General features: G+C 42.2%; 1 protein-coding gene across 1 annotated transcript in view; it reads right to left on the reverse strand.

Annotated features, from left to right (window-relative positions):
* The window catches only part of LOC137162736 (visual pigment-like receptor peropsin), a 61,805-nt gene that overhangs the window by 11,037 nt on the left and 32,839 nt on the right, over window positions 1-17,929 (reverse strand). The window lies entirely within an intron of this gene.

A 17,929-nucleotide genomic window follows, 5' to 3' on the forward strand; every position in this document is an offset into this window, starting at 1 on the left:
GGTGAGGGGAACTGTTGGGAATGCTCCAGTGGTTTTATATTAATCTTCCTGAAAGTTTTTCCAAAAGCCCAAATGCCACTGACATATAAAATGGCCATCTCTATGAACAGTGAACAATTAGATACTGAAAAAGTATATGGGGTGTGTCATGTGGCTAATGTGTATGTAAAATAAACAAGCAAACCCATGCTGAAATGCATCCTCCCAAATTACTAAGTTACGGAATGAAAGAGAAAAAAAGACTAAATGAAAAGATGTAAAACACCAAACAGGAGAAAAGGGATGGGATGCAACAATCCTCACTATATAGAGACAAATATGTAAACTGAACACATGAAGTTTTGGTTAAGGTGGCAGTAGCAACAGGAAGAATTCAAGAAGTTATCAACTTAACTGAGTGGGAAAAGATTTTTAAAACATCCAAACCTCAATCAGCCAAATGATTTGTCTTTGAACAACTCTAGTCATATTTATTACAGGAATCTGTAAAACTGACTTAGGCCCTGATCCTGGAATCTGATCCACAGAGGTCTGGCTGCATAGATTCTTTTGCCTACGTAGAGTGCCATTGAAGTCAATGGCCTCATTGGCAATCTATGTACAGAATGGTTACAATTCAACTAGCTTAATTCACAGATATAAGGAAGAAGTACCTGCTGAATGTAGCAAAGATGGATGTAGCCATCTGCTAGTGAATACTGGGTGACAGGGAGGCAATCTGGATAAAATCTTTGCCGGCTTCATCTAATTTTCAAAAGCTTGGAGTCATATACAACCTTGTTAGAGCTAGAGGGTGACTTGGAAGTATAAGTTTCACATTAAGTTGAGCAGGAAAACCGATGTAAGTGGCCCCACACTGTAACTTGCAAGGATTTGGTATGTAAAAAAACCCCAAAACACAAAAAGCTAACTTAAACCAGTTCATTGTTCTGGCTAAATATATTCAGCCCTCACGTAAATGGAAATGGGCACAACTCTCATTGAACTCAGTGACAATTGGCCTACTTATTCCAGGCCTGAATTTGACCTGAGGACATTGTGGATGAGGTGACTATAAATTAAAGTGGGTGTGTATGCTTAATCTTACACTCTTCTCCCGGTTGCTTTTCTTGCAACAAGCCCCCTCATGCTTTCTCAGAATATTGTTTACATTCATTTTGCAGAACCACTGAACAGTAAATCAGTGCAAGATGCACTATTAGAGCACTTACTTACACTCACTTATGTCACTTTTATGATCAACTTATACCTCATGTGTAACTGAAACCAATGTATATGTCACAGAAGAATTTGACCCAAAGACTTCCATGGATGCAGCACCTGCTTACTCCAAGCTGCATTTAGCTTAATTTGACCTGTTGTCTCTCAGGATTAGTTAAATACCTGGAAATGCAAATGTACTGTGCACTTCATTAAGCTTATGGAAGCAAATAGCTGCTGCTCTACCATGTGCTATGTCAGTACTGTGGAAATCCAGATAACAACATAGCCAAGGACTGCTGTAAATCCACAGTGCCATAAACTTAAAGAATAGTACTAGTTATTGTTTAGGAACCTACCAGTGTTTCAGGAGCAATGTGAACAGGGAAAAATCTGAACATAAGTCTACAAAGCTGTAATAATTACAAATGAATATAAAGTGCTAGTGCCAGGTCCTCAGTTGGTGTAAATTAATGCAGCTCCACTGCAGTTATGTGTCTGCTAAGGATACGACAGCATACCTTTCTTTGCTTCCAAAGATGACCACACTTCTTCTTTCATCCCCATTTCCCCATCATTAGTAGAATTGCCAACATCGTTTCTTGGTGATGGACATTTACTGATAAACTCAATCTACCAATGGAGTACACAAAAAATGGCAGGAAAATAGGACTAGAAATGAGTCATTCAGATTTAAAACAAAATACTGTATCATCATAACTAGAGCTGGTGGAAGCATTTTCAGTGAAACAGCTTTCCATCGTAAAATGCAGTTTTGATTAAACTGAAATGTTTCCTGGGAATGTATCATTTTCAATTCAATTTTTTGTTTTGATAATGTTGAATTTTTTTTTCAACTTTATCATTTTGATTTCATTTGGACTTATAATATATTATATTATTTTATATGAAAACATTTGTTTCTGAATTTAAATTTTCAAAATTTCCACTGTGCATAGGAAAAATTGTCAATTTAAATTTTTCATTCTTATTTAGAGCTGCAACAAATGTCACTTCAGAATTTCCTGCAGAACAGAAATTCTATTTACCAACCATTTATAATTATAACCCAGGAAGGAGGACAACACTTACCAAACAAGTGTATAGCAAGTAAGTAATCACCCCTGTTTTCCAAAAGTCACCTTCCTCTAGTATCTCAGCAATTAAGTTACATCAGTCTAGTCTCTTTCAAATAGCAGAAGAGAGGGTTTAACAGTTTGGGGAGACCTGGTTCTCCATTGCTTTATACCTTGTGTAGACATTTAAACATGTGCAGAGTGAGTGTAAAATGCTACCATTCTGACTTGCAAAGGTATAGATGACTACAAAAGGTGCACTGGATAATAAGGGAATCTATGAACCTTGCCCACTGCAGTCAATGGAAAGACTTCCCCATTGATTTCCATCAGCTTTGGCTTGGGCCCTGTATTAGCATAAAGGACTCTTATTTATGCATTTTGCCCTCTGACTTTGGCACATTATCTAACACCTTCCTGTTCATTTTTTAATCTGTTACATCCTCAGTGATTTTTCTTTATAAGCCCCATGTGTGGTTTATTACATTTGGATTGGAGACAATCTTTGATAGTTTCTTATGAAGCCTTCATCTCAAAATTAATTCAGCTCAGCCTGCATAATGTGGACTGAAAACAGGCTGCAGGCCCATAAACAATAGGGAATGACAAATTGCAAAGCACTGAGATCCAGAGAGGTGCTTAGTGGGGTAGTGCAGAAATGGGGTTGGGTCGATCTTAATGTCTTCATTAATGGCTTAGAAGAGTGGTTAAACAGCACATTAATGAAATCCCAAGAGGATATCAAAGTCAGAAGCACTGAAACCATAAACAGGACAAAGAAAGGCAGCAAAAAAGGCCTAATGGGTGGAAGCATGGACAATAAATAATAGCCTAAAATGTATCTTGGAAAAATACCAACGTATGTCTCAAGTACCTAAACACCAGTGTTAAAATCATCTGAGACATAATGTTCTCAGCACATTCCACTGGCGTGGCGCACCTGCTGTACTCAGACCCATTCTTAGCATGGCTCAGCCTCGCAAGAAGCAAAGTGAAGCCCCAAATGTGACTTCCCAAACGTGCAGCAGACAGTCAAAATTAGGTGGTTATACCACTGAAAACAACAGACATTTGACAATTTGCATATTGCAGTAAATGCACAGTATTTCTCCCTATGTACTTTATCAATGAAAATACAATACTTGCCCTTTGGCTATGGGTTAACAGGGAAAGAGGATTAATTAAAGTACTATGCTTAGCACTAAGGAGCTGTCAGGCCCACTAGCTTAACCAGCTTTAGACCTTTTCTGCTCCCATCTGGCTCACTCCCAGCTGCAGGTGATATATTATTTAGCTGTAAGGGCATTGGTCCTTCCCTTCTTTATAAGGTCAAGGTCAAGTCAGGTTTCTCTCTCCCTGTCCTTTACTCCCCCCTTCATTTCTGTGAATTTACTGTTGGCCCCTCAGTTCCTCTCTTCTATGAATTTACCTCAGTCACTGTCTCCTCAGCCTCCCTCAGGAATTTTCTGTCAACATCTGCAGTGCTGAGCATGCAAGGGGCTTAGAGCTTCATAGACAGAGCTGAGTTGCAACATGCTCTGCATAATTCTTTCCATCTTAGGTACTTATATAACCCCATTACCATAGCTGAGCGCCTCACAATCTTTAACGCATATCCCCACAACACCCCTGTGACGTAGGGAAGCACTTTTATAGATGAGGGACGGAAATGATGTGACTTGCCCAAGGTCACACAGCAAGTTTGTGGACTCAAACCCAAGTCTCTCAAGTCATAGGCTAGTGCCCTAACCCATAGACTATCCTTCAGATTTACAAACAGTGGAGAGGGTTATTACACACTAAAAAAGGAGACAAAACATTTAAGTTGGTGCAACAGAGTATTATTAGGAGTTAGCAGAATGAAATTAAGCTAGGAAAAATATAAATAAATGTACAATTGAGGATACTCCTGCACTGGGAGAAGATACCCAATAGCTCTTTCCAGTCTCTAGTTTCTATAATTGTATGAGCTAGAAGTTAGATCCTGATCTCAGTCACACCTATATCTATCCAGAACAAGAATATGGATTCTGCTACAGTTATTCCAGATTTACAATTTGATTACTGAGATCAAAAGCTAGCCTTAAGTATCCACTCAAACACAAGGAGAGGAGGAGACAAGGTATGATCCTACACTAGTTATAACTGGTGCACTCCAGAGACTTGCCACAGTGGCCAACAGAAAGAGAAAGACCTCTGTCACCCACCTCAACTCCTAAAAAAACAGCCTAGATCATAGGTAGCGACAGAGACAGATCTACAGAATCCAAAGTAGCTAGCAACCCAGAAAATACTAATTATTCAACCACAGTATCTTGAGTTGGTAGTCAGAAATACTAATATGAGTACTCGGAATAAAGCAATCCATTTCCTTTCCAAATTTAAAGATAATTTGGCCCATCATCAGCTAAGGAAATATTAAAATATATAGGAGAATAAATACAATTTCTCTTACCTAAAAACCATATGCATCTTTTCATGCTTTCCCCTCCATCTGTTTCTTTATTCCCTTTTTCTCTTATTCTACCTCCAGCCCATTCTTTCCTTCTATGGTCATAACATTTTATGTTATTTCAGTGTAGGGCAGTGGTCCTCATAATATGATCTATGGACCACTGGTGATCTCAACCCTAACACGATCCAATTAGTGATTCCTAGTGTTGAGAGAGAAGTCAAATAACTGCAGACCCTTAGCCTAATAAATTAAGAGAGACAACATCAGGAAGTTTGTCTCATTTTAATTTTGACTCAACCAGCTTTTCTCCTTCCTCATTAAGAAATATTAGCAGATTAGCCAGTTTAAAAGCTTTTCTTTCAGGACTACCCTAAAGCTGTTCCTTCTGCCATGTAGATATTGACAGATGCTGCTTATTGTCTTTATTGATTGCCCACAAGTTGAGTCATGAACAAAAGAAAATGTCATCCTTATTCTACTTCTTATGCCTTATTTTAAATCTCATTATGTTCACAGTGCACTATTTAAAACTCACAATGTGCAAAGCTCATAATGCACTCAGATTAGTCCCTTAAGCTTTGCTCGAAGGTAGGAAGTGTCAGGAATCTCCCGTGCACCAACAGGTTTTAGCAATGGGCCTGATTCTCCTCTCGGTTACATTGATGTAACCCTATTGGCTTCAGTGGAGCGATTCTTTATTTACATTAGTGTGAGAGAAGAATATGGCCTAGTGTTTGTAATCTTAGATTAACAGAGTTAGAATGGTAAGAAAACAGATCGCTAAAGTAGCTATTGTGTGTTAATTTGGTCTGAAACACTAGTTTCCTCATTGTTCAAGACAGAGGATACAAATGTGATTCTGTGAATCTATTGTTACTTCCTAAACTGCATGTGCTTCTCCAGAAGCTGTCCTGTTATTCTCCTCTAGTTAATATGATAAATCTATCAAGATTAACTAACCAAGTGACAGAGGTTATTTTCCCACTGTATATATTAAGACTGTCACAATCTACCCATCAGAAATAACATTTAAAAATGTAAACAAAAAATTACTCCAGATTCACATAATGTAAATTAAAACTAACAGAATCCCCAACCCAGAAACAAAAGGAGAAAACCAAACATTCACTATTCAACCCGGAGAGTCCTCGGAGTATTCCCTAAACGTCAGCTAATTCTGGTTTTCTGCACCAAGTGGGGAAGTAAATTCCATTCATATCCAATAATACCCTTCTCGCCCTCCTACCAATTCACCTCACGTTATCAGTTTGAGCAATCTAGTTTATTTCAACTCTCAGGTGAAACAGAAGAGAACCCCAGGAACATGATCCAAACCAACTGCTTTTGCAAATGAATTAGAAACCACTGCAGTCTCTATGACTTCCTCCATGCCTGGAGCATTGATAATCTGTGTGGTTGCATTCTGTACTAGCTGAAATGTCTGAGTGGTCATCAAGGGCAGCCCCATTTGAGATCATACAATAATCCAATGCATTAAGGTATCTCTAAACCAAAAAGCACTTAGTTCAGGGGCATGCACAAGGGGGAGGGCAAGCAGGGGCACCCCTTGACTCCTCACTAACCCCAATTGTGACCTCATATGACCCATTGACCCCTACTTGAGCCCCCCATTGTGACCTTGTATGACCCCTTGACTCAAAATTGACTCCTTCTTTTGACCTCGTATGACCCCTTGACTCCTCATTGACCCCAATTGTGACCTCATTTGACCCCTTGACTCCAAATTGTCCCACCGTTGTTACCTTGTATGACCCTTTGACTCAAACTTGACTCCTTCTTTTGACCTCGTATGTGTTGGAGGCCCAGTACAATTTGAGTTGCTTGACCACTGTCCTACTGCCTAGCATAGCTTCAGTTGATTATAGCTTCAGTTGATTGCTTGGCTATTCTGACCCCTGTAGCATGACATCTTTCAGTTGGCAGAGACTGAATAACCTTATAGATGTCTCAGTTTCTGCATAGCACGGCACATAACAAGACAAAATACAGATACTGTATGCTTGCAGCTGCACATGGATAATGGTGATGGGAACAAGTTATCCTTGAATGTCTGGGGGTACACTTTTTTATTGCCAAGGGGCATACTTTTACTCTGCCCCTCCTATCATCAGATGTTGTTTTGATGACCCCAATTATTATGGTGAGAATGGAATGTAGTTAAGGGTGGAAACCCAATGTAGGTAATTAGCATATATGATAATGAGAGAGGGATAATTCGGTGAAGGTTGTTTATGGAAGGGTATAAGTAGTCACCATTTAGACAAAAGGGGGCGCTCCTTCAACACCTGACTCAATGGGAGGTGCTGCCAGTTGAACCAGAGGCCCCTGACTCCCTGGCGGAGCCCCTGAAGAAAGCCGTTCCTGTATACAGCCTTCTGAGCAACTGCTTAGTTCTCCAGGCTTAGTGAGTATGATATATTGTAGTTAATTTTAGGCTTTATATCTAACTAGTATATTTATAGAAAACCTTGCACATTAAACCTTATTGATCTGCAAATCGGGCATACCGTGTCTCATTGGTATTCACACTGATCACAAAGTATCCAGAATCAACAACTGGCATCCCTGTTGGGCTCGATCAGCTGTGAGTGAGTCGATTTTTGAGGCACTCAGTGCAAGGGTTTCCCTCACTGCTTGTCAGCAGAGTAGCAACCTGTCTGGCATGGTTCTCCACAAAGCTGAATTTGTATTTGGCTTCAGGAGGAGGGCATGATGTCCTCTACAGGAATGTGTTGTGAGTCAGGCGGTCAAGGGGTTGCCACTCCTGCTCTCCTTTTGCTATAACCAGTCTCAGATATGGAACCTTTTGTGGATAACCTGGATAAAAACCCATGGTCTGTAGGAGCATTTAAGGGTAAAACAGTATATGCAGACTTGATGCTCCAGTGTGAACAATTCACAGAGACAAAGCCTGATATTAAGAAAAACGCTTGGCTGCTTTACATGGGCTCGTTTTAGTATCTAAAACCCTTACTGAAGAGTTAGGGAAGTTAGCCAAAGAAAAGAAGGAGCTGCATCAACAATTAATAATATACCAAGGTCAAGTACAGAAACTGAAAATAGAGTATGAATCTTCAGTGTCCCATTGTCTTACTCAGGCTAATTTGCTCTCTAACTCAGCGCGATGCAGAGGGGTACAAAGAGGAAGCTAGACAGTGGGAGGAAACAGCTCATATCTGGGAAGCGAAATGTAAGGACGTGCAAGCTGCAGTACACATTGTCCTGGAGGAGAAAAAGAGGGAAACTGAGGGCCAATCCCATGCAATTTGTTGGCAGCAGTTGTCTCAGTGTACAAATCGATTGGCTGCTGCCCAGGGAATTATTGGTGCCATGCAGGCAGATGGAGGCTGTGACGGTGCAGAGAGTGATGGTATACAGGACTCTGATCTGTCAGCCCTCTGTTATGCAGAGACTGTGTGAGATAAGAACAAATCAGATCAGAACACAGAATGTCCTTCCCCCTGTGCTCCTCTCAGGCAGATAGTAAAACAGCTGGCTAAGGGAGATAAGCCGTGGGCTACTGTGCCCATGGCTCCTGTGATTGTAGAGACCAAGGAAGAGACTATTGGAGAGGGGGAGGAGGAAACCACCACTCTCACTACCACCCAAGTGAATAAGATACTGAGACCTGAGCAAACGCAGGCACTGAAAAAAACTTTAGGAAACATCACCCCTGAGAATGTAGTTGCCTGGTTTGCACAGCTTACTACAGTGCCTCAGTCAAATTATAGTGATTATGCTTTGCTCTTAAGGGAATGTCTCCCATTAGATGCCTTCTTGGAACTTCCTGTGGATATACAGAAAGGAGAAAGAGCACAGAGCGGTACCCTTATGAGGGATGTTTTTGATGTAGTAGATCCTGGCAAGCACATTGAGGTACGTTTTCATTTGGAGCGGCAAGCCCTAGGGGAATGCCCTGATGCTTACTTACAACGTAAAAAGATCCTATGGCAAGCTATGGGGCATGAGAAGGAAGGTCCAAACCTTATGAACACAGACTTTCCAACTCGTTTCATAGAAGGGCTACGTCCGCAAGTAAAAGTTGCCTTGGGTACTCTAAATTTAATAGCTATGACGTGGGAGGCACTGTCACAGAGAGTTCGGCAAGCTCATTTACTAGTGAGCCAAGCCTTCCCTGATCAGCACAAAGGAAAAACTGCTGCACAGACGGGAGGAAAAGTGGCTGCTCAGATCACCTTTCAGAATCAAAGGAGCAAAGAAAGGTGATTTAGTCCCTGAGGGAATTAACAGCAGGCGTAGCCAAGGGCGACGCCGTAGGAGGAATGATCCCCTGCGCTGGGTACTGTGGAATCGAGCTCTCCAATATGCCCCTAAAGCTCTAATTGATGGCAAATCAAATAATCAGCTGGCTGAGCTGATTTGTCAGAAGGAAAGGAAGTCCCTCACTCTGGAGAAATGTGTTGATGAGGGTCAATGGTCGACCCCACCTGCTGAGGAGAAGCCCTCGGAGGCATGGGGGGGCCAGGCGTACCTGAACACCCTGATTTATGTGGCACCTTTAACATCTGATAAATGGGGATAACCCACTATTTGGGTAAATTTTGAACAGGGTGCATTCTGACAGCATATGCTTGTAGATACTGGTGCCACTATTTCATTGATTAATGACCGCTTAGTTCCTGCAACGGTCAAGGGAAATCAAGAGAAATCACCGGCAGAGGTTAGAGGGGTTTGAAAGTTCCAGTAGAGATATGCCCCTCTCTCATCCCCTTACTTACACCATTGTAAGGAAAACATGGACAGGGATTTTTGGTTTGGCACATGCTGGAGAAGCAGCTGTTTTGGGCATGAATTGTACGCTTAAAATGCAGGCTGTTGTTGATTTAGCTTATTGGGTGTTGTGGATTGGATTGGGAATTCCTATAGTTGTTGCAGCTGTGTACAGGGTGGCAGCTCTTAAAGCACCATGGCCATTCTGAATTACAGCAGAGCAGTATTCCCTGGATGTTGCTAACATAGTACAAACACACCCACAAACATGGGCCAAGAATAAATTGGATTGTGGCTGGGTGGATGCCTGTGTTCTTATTGTAGGACCTGATCCGCCACCCCAGAAGCAGTAAAAATACCCATGATTACTGCTTTCTTGCAGGAAGGAGTGCTAGTGGAAATTAAGAGCATAAACAACTCCCCCATATGGCCAGTCCATAAAGTGAATAGGAAAAGCTGGTGACCTACTGTAGATTACAGGGCTTTGAATACATGTACACCCAAGACAGCCCCTATGGTGGCTAAATTACCAGAAGTGATGGCTGCAATAGGTATGGGAGCTAAATGGTTTTCAGTATTGGATTTATCAAATGCATTCTTTGCTATTCCTCTGCATCCTGACTGCTGGTATAAATTTGCTTTTACCTATAGGGACCATCAACTCACTTTCATGAGTGTTCCACAAGGTCTACACTGTTCTCCCATGATTTGCCATGCCCATGTTATTAAATTATGGGATAGGTGTACAGCACCGATGAATGTTCTCTCTTATGTGGATGATGTTCTCATTTGGACTGTAACCCGAGAAGCTCAGCTGCTTTTGCTCGATGAAGTAATCCTTCTGATTGAGCAAGCAGGCTTCCGAATTTATTTGGAAAAAGCCCAATTGTGTCAGCAAGAGATCTGATACCTGGGTTCAGTGTTGGGACAAGAAGGAATTACTCCTGATCAGAGTGGAATTAATTTGTAAACTACAAGCACCCACCGACATCTCTGCATTGCGTTCCTTCTTATGTCTTACAGGATGGCTCTGCAACCATGTGGAGAATTTTGCCTTAAAGGCACAGCCACTGTATCAACAACTGAGGAAGGGAATACCTTGGAAATGTGGCCCAGAACAGGATCAGGCCCTATTAAAATTGAAGCAAGCAGTAATCTCCGCCCTTGCACTAGCATACCCAGATAACACTAAACCATTTGTGTTGCAGTTAGCTCATTCCCCAGAGGGAATAGAAGCTATTTTAAGCCAGGAGAGGACTTCTGGTGAAAAGCCAGTGGCATTTGCCTCTTGAGTACTGGAAGGGCCAGAGATTATCTCTACCCCTTGTGAAAAAGAAATGTTGGCATTGGTATGGGCCTTGGGGCACTGGCAATACTTCACTGGTTCTGCCCCAATTATTTTGCAAACGGCCCACACCCCTCTTAAGTACATAGTGTCTGGGAAAATTAAAGAAGGGCATGTATCCAGCCCTAGATTCGGTAAATGGACCAGAGCTTTAATGAATAGAAATATGGCAGTCCAACCACCTACCGCTTCCAACCAGGCCCCATATGCCCTGATAATTGAGGGTTCTGAGCGTAATTGCCCTTTCTCTTTTATAGAGCCAGCCCTTCCTAATGCAAGACCAATAGAGTTTATAGGCAAAGGGAATTATAGAATACCACAGTATAATTTCTCTATTATGCCATATGATTTTGCAGGCCACTGGATAACAGATATGGAAATTAAATACATGCTGTAAATAATTGGGGTCTATAGATCCCGTTTTTGTTTTGTGTTTTGTTTGTAGATAGTTATTACACAGATCCAAGATGGTACACGGAAATACAAGATCAAGACATGCAATATAAGGATGAGTTATATGGTGTTCTTGTTATTGTTTTGCTGTGTGTGTTTGCTGTGCTAGGTTGGTATGAACGGGAAAGATGGTGCAATCTCAGACAGATGTTGTGGGATGGTACCCATGCCCACTACTCTGTGGCTCGGGGAAGATGCTTTGGAGCTTAAGATAATGACTTTTTGTAATTTTGAGGAGCAACTCACAATTAATGTCACCAAAATGAGAGCTCCCTGAGAAGAAGCGGGCCCAGATTATTTGATTTATTTACACAGAGTGAATTGGACCAGAGAGGAACAGAGCAACATACTGTTATGGTGTCAAAATCGGTCTGAAGTAATTTACAACAAAGCTGATTTTAGCTATTACTACATGGGGATATTCCACCTAATAAAGGGAAAGACACCTGTTACTGAACTGAAGGTATGCTATCCACAATGGGTTTTAGTGAATCCCTCTGCAAGTGTAGTGATGTACATAAACACCTATCTGAGTGTAGTTGTACATTGTGCTCCCAAGCCCAGGGAATACAATGTTGGGGACTTGGTGTTAAAAGAAAACTATAAGAGCCAAGTACCGGAGACCCCAAAAGTACATCTTGTGAAAGTACACATAGGCATACAAAATATTAACATATCCTGCCTACATCCCCATTGCGCACCATTTGTAACACCCCTAGTACAAGAATGGCTGCATTGGATGGACACCTGGGTAACACACAATGCTAACACACATGCACATTCCAAGCGAGACATTGGAGAAGATATTTTGGGAGGTATAGGAGCATCAGCAGGAGTGCTGAATGCAATTAATGAAGAAGTTTTGACAAACAAGTTAAGCGTTCTAGGCAGGAGCCCTGGAGTCCTATCAGATCCCATAGTGTACACACATTCAGTTTTGGGATATGGAGAAAAGTTACTTGGAGATATGTTATTACCCTGGGAAATGAATAATGAAAAAGCACACCTGAGCCTATTAAACCTCACAAAAATTATGATAAATGCTATCTCCAAAGCTTTAGGTTGCATACAAGCACAACTTTGGGCTCAAGGAATAGGCCAAGGTCTCATCTGACAAGGACTTAGTGGAGTCCTGCCTGATGAAATAAAGAAATTGATTTGGGATGATGCCACCACCCAAGAGAGGGCCTTAAGTCATTGGTGGAAAATATTAAATTTCACAGCAGATGCCCAGGCTCAAGTGATTACAGCGTATATAATGACAATATCTGCTGCTCGCATCATAGACATACACAGAGTAGTCCACCTAGGCCTCAATGTAAAAACTGGAGTGTTATGGCCTATTGAACACCTTAGATGGGGATTGAAAAAAGGAAATGAAACTCAATTGGTTAGTTTACAAAGCTGCACACGTGAAGCCATGTTGGGATCAGAATTGGAATATATTTGAAAAACCACTGACACAATTTTACATACCCTTGTAAGAAAGATGAGTTGGATGTATGGAATTGTCAATATTCTTTGTTATCCAATAATAACATTAATTCTACCATTGTGTACATTGGACAAGGTTGTGTTTGTGTATGCCCGCAATATACCTAAGTTGTAATTAATGGAATTTATAAAAAAAGATGTTAATCCTGTCCAAAACAAATGTTATTGCAATGTTGCTGTATTGGAATTGTGTGATGTAGTTTATGAATTATTAAAGAATATATTTCAGTTATTAATGGTAGATATTAATGTTGTAGAATATGTTCAACCTGTGCTATTGGGAGTGAATACTGATTTGGTACAACGCATGCTAACACATTCAAACATGATAACCCTACTTACACACATTCAGGAACAATTGGAGACTGTAAATTTGGTAGTCAAATATGATGGGACTGCCCTTAGGATTTTAAATCTAGCCCTGCATCCCATTGTGCTCGTGTGTGTATTGCAGATAGTTTCTATGATGGCTGCAGTGGGACTCTTTTCGTGGACTAGAAGATCCCTAAAGCGACTCAATGGCCTAAAAGACCCCCACATGTGAGTGGGGTGGCGCTCTGCGATATACCCTGCCAATGAGAAGACACTAATCATTCGGACCCTGGTTGGGGTGCCTTGAACCATAGTCGGAGGTGTGCATCAAGGAGTCATCGTAGGGGCCTATTAAGTTATGACAGCCACCAAGGAGGGGAGTGTTGGAGGCCCAGTACAATTTGAGTTGCTTGACTACAGTCTTACAGGCCTAGCATAGCTTCAATTGCTTGCTTGGCTATTCTGACCCCTGTAGCGTGACATCTTTCAGTTGGCAGAGACTGAATAACCTTATAGATGTCTCAGTTTCTGCATAGCACGGCACATAAGACAAAATACAGATACTGTATGCTTGCAGCTGCACATACATAACAGTGATGGGAACAACAAGTTATCCTTGCATGTCTGGGGTACACGTTTTTATTGCCAAGGTGCATATTTTTACCCTGCCCCTCCTATCACCAGATGTTATTTTGATGACCCAGATTATTATGGTGAGAATGGAATGTAGTTAAGGGTTAAAACCCAATGTAGGTAATTAGCATTTATGATAATGAGAGAGAGAGAATTCGGTGAAGGTTGTTTATGGAAGGGTATAAGTAGTCACTATTTACACAAAGGGAGACGCTCCATCAACACCTGACTCAGCGGGAGGTGATCCAGATACCACTGATTTCCTGGCGGGGCCCCTGAAGAAAGATATTCCTGTATACAGCCTTCTGAATAACTGCTTAATTCTCCAGGCTTAGTGAGTATGATATATTGTAGTTAATTTTAGGCTTTGTATCTAAGTAGTATATTTATAGCAAACCTTGCACATTAAACCTTATTGATCTGCAAATCAGGCGTACCGTTTCTCACTGCTATCCACACTGATCACAAAGTATCCAGAATTAACCTCATTGCCCCCAATTGTAAACTCATTTGCCCCCTTGACTCTTCCTTTACATCCCTTGTGACCTTGTATGACCCCTTGACTCCAGCTTGACCCCCAATTGTGATCTCATATGACCCTTTTACTATACTTTGACCAAATTGTGACCTCATATGACCCCTTGACTCCTCATTGACCTCCAACTGTGACCTCATATGAACCCCTTGATGACTCATTGACCGCGATTGTGACGTCATTTGACCCCTAATTGATTCACGGTAGGGACCGCGTATGACCCCTTGACTGAAAAATTGACTCCTTTTGACCTCATATGACCCCCTTGACGCCTCAATGACCCCAATGGAAACCTCATATGACCTCTATATTCTTCATTGACCCCCAACTGTAACCTCATTTGACCCCTTGATTATTCATTACCCCTTGACTCCAGATTAAGCACAATAGTGACCTCATATGACCGTTTCACTCCTCTTTGACCCAAATTGTGACCTCATATGACCCCTTGAATGCAAATTGACCCAGTGTTGTGACCTCGTATGACCCCTTGACTCAAAATAGACTCCTTCTTTTGACCTCGTATGACCCCTTGACTCCTCATTTAACCCCCCCCATTGTGACCTCATTTGACACCTTGAGTACAAAATGATCCACCAATGTGACCTCATATGACCCCTTGACTCCTCATTGACCCCAATGGAAACCTCATATGACCTCTTTATTCCTCACTGACCCCCCAATTGTGATCTCGTATGACCCCTTGATTATTCATTACCAACCCTTCTGACCTCATATAACCCTGTGACTCCAGAATAAGTACGATTGTGACCTCATATGACCCCTTGACTCCAGATTACGCACAATTGTGACTTCATATGACCCCTTGACTCCTCATTGACCCCAATGGAAACCTCATATGACCTCTTTATTCCTCCCTGACTCCCAATTGTGATCTCGTATGACCCCTTGATTATTCATTACCAACCCTTGTGACCTCATATAACCCCTTGACTCCAGATTAAGCACAATTGTGACCTCATATGACCCCTTGACTCCTCATTGACCTCCCTTGTGACCTCATTTGACCCTTTGAGTGCAAATTGAGCCACCATTGTGACCTCGTATGACCCCCTTCACTCCTCAATGACCCCAATGGAGACCTCATATGACCGCTTTATGCCTCACTGACCCCCCCCCCAATTGTGACCTCGTAAGACCCTTTGACTCCTCATTGACCCTTTGCTTATTCAATACCATCCTTGTACCCTCATATGACCCCTGACTCCAGATTATGCACAATTGTGACCTCATATGACCCCTTGACTCCTCAATGACCCCAATGGCGACCTCATATGAGCTCTTTATTCTTCATTGCCCCCAATTGTAACCTCATTTGACCCCTTGATTATTCATTACCAACCCTTGTGACCTCATATAACCCCTTGACTCCTCATTGACCTCCCTTGTGACCTCATTTGACCCTTTGAGTGCAAATTGATCCACCATTGTGACCTCTTATGACCCCTTGACTCCTCAATGACCGCAATTGTGACCTCATATGACCCCGTGACTCTAAATAAATTCCTTCTTTTGATTTTTGAATGACCCCTTGACTCCACATTCACCCCAACTGTGACCTTATATGACCCCTTGACTCCTCAAAGACCCCAATGGAGACCTCATATGACCTCTTTATTCCTCACTGACCCCCAATTGTGACCTCGTATGACCTCTTTGACTCCTCATTGACCCCAATTGTGACCTCATTTGACCCCTTGCTTATTCAATACCATCCCTTGTGACCTCATATGACCCCTTGACGCCAGATTACGCACAATTGTGACCTCGTATGACCCCTTGACTCCTCATTGACCTCCCTTGTGACCTCATATGACCCCTTGATTCCTCAGTGACTCCTTCATTTGACCCCTTGACTCCTCAATGACCCCAATGGAAACCTCCTGTGACCTCTTTATTCTTCACTGACCCCCCAACTGTGACCTCGTATGACCCCCTTGACTCCTCAGTGATCCCAATTGTGACCTCGTATGACCCCTTGACTCAAAATAAATTCCTTCTTTTGATTTTGACTAACCCCTTGACTCCACACTCACCCCAACTGTGACCTTATATGACCCCTTGACTCCTCAATGACCCCAATGGAGACCTCATATGACCGCTTTATTCCTCACTGAACCCCCCCCCAATTGTGGCCTCGTATGACCCTTTGACCCCAATTGTGACCGCATTTGACCCCTTGCTTATTCAATAACATCCCTTGTGACCTCATATGACCCCCTGACTCCAGATTATGCACAACTGTGACCTCATATGACCCCTTGACTCCTCGTTGACCTCCAATGGAAACCTCATATGACCCTTTATTCCTCACTGATTTTGATCTCGTATGACCACATAGCTCAAAATAAATTCCTTCTTTTGATTTTTGAATGACCCCTTGACTCAACACTCACCCCAACTGTGACCTTATATGATTCCTTGACTCCTCAATGACCCCAATGGAGACCTCATATGACCTCTTTATTCTTCATTGCCCCCAATTGTGACCTCATTAGACCCCTTGATTATTCATTACCAACCCTTGTGACCTCATATAACCCCTTGACTCCAGATTAAGCACAGTTGTGACCTCATATGACCGCTTGACTCCTCATTGACCTCCCTTGTGACCTCATTTGACCCTTTGAGTACAAATTGATCCACCATTGTGACCTCATATGACCTCATATGACCCCTTGACTCCTCAATGACCCCAATGGAGATCTCATATAACCTCTTTATTCCTCACTGACCCCCCAACTGTGACCTCGTATGACCTCCTTGACTCCTCAGTGACCCCAATTGTGACCTCGTAGGACCCGTTGACTCAAAATAATTTCTTCTTTTGATTTTGAATGACCCCTTGACTCCACATCACCCAACTGTGACCTTATATGACCCCTTGACTCCTCAATGACCCCAATGGAGACCTCATATGACCTCTTTATTCCTCACTGACCCCCAATTGTGACCTCGTATGACCCTTTGACTGCTCATTGACCCCAATTGTGACCTCATTTGACCCCTTGCTTATTCAATATCATCCCTTGTGACCTCATATGACCCCTTGACGCCAGATTACACACAATTGTGACCTCGTATGACCCCTTGACTCCTCATTGACCTTCCTTGTGACCTCATATGACCCCTTGATTCCTCAATGACTCCTTCATTTGAACTCGTTTGACCCCTTAACTCCACAATGACCCCAATGTAAACCTCATATGACCTCTTTATTCCTCACTGAGCCCCAATTGTGACCTTGTATGACCCTTTGACTCCTCATTGACCCCAATTGTGACCTCATTTGACCCCTTGCTTATTCAATACCATCCCTTGTGACCTCATATGACCCCTTGACCAGATTACGCACAATTGTGACCTCGTATGACCCCTTGACTCCTCATTGACCTCCCTTGTGACCTCATATGACCCCTTGATTCCTTGACTCCTTCATTTGACCCCTTGACTCCTCAATGACCCCAATGGAAACCTCCTATGACCTCTTTATTCTTCACTGACCCCCCAACTGTGACCTCGTATGACCCCCTTGACTCCTCAGTGACCCCAATTGTGACCTCGTATGACCCCTTGACTCAAAATAAATTCCTTCTTTTGATTTTGAATGACCCCTTGACTCCACATTCACCCCAACTGTGACCTTATATGAC

This window comes from Emydura macquarii, unplaced genomic scaffold (genome assembly GCF_026122565.2).
Source record: "Emydura macquarii macquarii isolate MOO-44397 ecotype Brisbane River unplaced genomic scaffold, CSIRO-AGI_Emac_v2 contig_2457, whole genome shotgun sequence".
NCBI classification, from domain to species: Eukaryota; Metazoa; Chordata; order Testudines; family Chelidae; genus Emydura; species Emydura macquarii.